This window comes from Phanerochaete carnosa (genome assembly GCF_000300595.1).
Source record: "Phanerochaete carnosa HHB-10118-sp unplaced genomic scaffold PHACAscaffold_3, whole genome shotgun sequence".
NCBI lineage: Eukaryota > Fungi > Basidiomycota > Agaricomycetes > Polyporales > Phanerochaetaceae > Phanerochaete > Phanerochaete carnosa.
In genome coordinates this window covers 310,392-312,874 of record NW_006767630.1, presented here as the reverse complement: position 1 = coordinate 312,874, position 2,483 = coordinate 310,392, and positions in this window count along the sequence as shown.

The window sequence follows — 2,483 nt, the reverse complement described above, 5'->3', positions numbered from 1 at the left end:
GAGCAGGAAGTGCTGCCTGACAAGATGGACCGGCTTGTCCACTCTGACGAGGACAATATTGTTCTCTCTGAGGTGGAGGTTGTCCAGGAGGTGGACCGGGAACAAATGGTATCTCCGGATGTTCGTATGGTTCCGGAGTTGGGCTTCAATATTGTTCATAACGATTGGCTGGATCGTCATTGACTTCGTCATCATCCTCTTGTTGTGGTTTGTCTTGCCGCGGTTGTAGATGTGCGTTGTCTGGGGGTTGATTATTAGGTGTGAAGTCATCCAGATTATTTAAGTCCGGGTTCGGCAGGTCGAGTAGGACAGGTGGAATTGGATCTTGAGACGTTCCAGGCTCACGAGGCCTTTCGTCTCACTTGGGGAAAGAAGACTCATCGAAGGTGACGTCGCGTGACACAACGATGGTCCGGGCAGTTGGATCCCAGAATCGGTAACCCTTGGTACCGATTTCGTACCCGACGAAGATCATGACTTTAGCTTTTGGCTGCAGCTTATTGACCCTCGCATCCTTATGTGTGTGGACGTAGGCTTTGCAGTCCCATACTCGAAAGTATGAAACGTCCGGAACAGTGCCATTCCATTTAGTGATTGGCGGCTTCCATTGATGATGGCGCAGAGGTTGTCGATTGTATATATGTACTGCGGTCTCTGATGCTAGCTTCCAGAACCCAGACGTCATGCCAGCGTGATGTCGCATAGCTTCTCCCTTATTCTGAATGGTCTGTTGCCAGCATTCTGCTCTGCCGTTCTGTTGTGGTGTTCGCGCCACTGATAGTTGACGCTCTATTCCGCGTTCTGCTAGGAAATCGTCGAATTCGCGGCCTAAAAACTCCCCCCCATGGTCCGAACGTATAGCCTTGAGCTTGTGCTCGGCCTGTGTTTCCGCCCAAGCAACGAATTGCTTGAAGGCAGAGAAGGCATCAGACTTCCGTTTCAGGTACCAGACTAAACCAAATGAGGAATAGTCGTCAAGGGTGGTAAGGGCAAACTTGTATCCGTCGAGTGATAATGACGGATATTCGACAAGATCCATGTGAATTAAGTTGAGGGGATGATCCGCACGACTGTCAGACGCAGGAAATGCATTGCGACGAGACTTCCCAAATTTGCATCCATCACAGGGAGTATCCCTGGTCGGAGCCGAGATTTTATCCGGGACGCCTTTGACATTGCCAGGTAGTTGAATAACTGATTTCTTCCCGGCATGTCCAAAGCGACGGTGCCACAAAGTATATGGATCGTCGGATTTGACCAACATTGATGTTCCTGGCTTAATCTCACTGGTTCTAGTGAGGACTTCAGCTTCTAGCCAGTATAAACCTGACGACTTTTCATATTCGCCCTCCATTAAAACTGTCTGCTGTGTTGGGTCTGACCCGTGGAGTAACTTAAACTTCTTGCCATCCATCTCAATACGGTGTCCGTTGTTGAGAGGCATTCTGGGTGCAAAGAACCGTTCTGCCACTTCCGGTACGTATAGTACGGTTCCTAACCAGGTATGCTGAATTCGTCCATCTGTGAGACGATGTTGCACAGCAATTTCACCGTGACCTTTAATTTCGATAGTCTGACCTTTGCCGGCCGTATGTGCATGACCTGGCTTAGGGAATTCATGATACCGAATAAAGTCAGTTTTGTACGGTGTGACATGTGTTGTACAACCGCTGTCGACCATCCACTTAGACTTGACACCCATAGCATAAAGAGAAACAGAGATGGATTCCTCTTCGATCTTAGCTACTATAGGTACATCGACTATTCGTATGGTATTTACAGTCTGCGTGGTCATCGCAGTATTGTCCTTCGCTTTGCCCTTTCCTTTCCCTTTTTTACGCTTTCCGCCACCCTGCTGCTGCTGCTGCGTGTTGTTGCTGTTACCGGAACTCGAGCCAGAATTTGCCGGCTTTGTGTCCCAGTGCTGCTCCGTCGTGTGATTCTTGCGACCACACTTCTCACATTTCTTGTCCAGGAGGGGCGCCTTTGAGACGCGCGCAATCTGAGTGCGGTTCGCGACGCGGCGCTGTTCCTCCTCGACGATCTTGGGCTTGATGAGCGCTGCTGTGAGCAGCGTAACATCAGTCTGTGTGGTGAGAATGGTACCAGCGATGGTCTGGTACAACTTAGGGAGAGCATTGATCATTAGCAGAGCAAGGAGCTGAGGTTTGACCTCTATTCCCGCCGCGTTGACCTGGTTGGACTGCTCTGTGAGCGCATCGAGTTGCGGTCCGAGCGCGGAGCTGTCAGAGAGCTGTGCATTGAACAGCTTCTGGAAGGCGACGAATGCGCCTACCGCTCCGGGTTTCTCGTAGCCGGCTTTGATCGCGGTCCATGCGCCCAGGGCCAAGAACTTGTCATCGACAAGATGACGAAGGTTCTGCACGACGTAGAGCTGGATGATGCCCAGTGCCTTGTCGTTCTTCTCATCCCATGCAGCTCGAGCTGCAATTTCCGTAGCCATGGGTGTGCCTGTCGCAGCT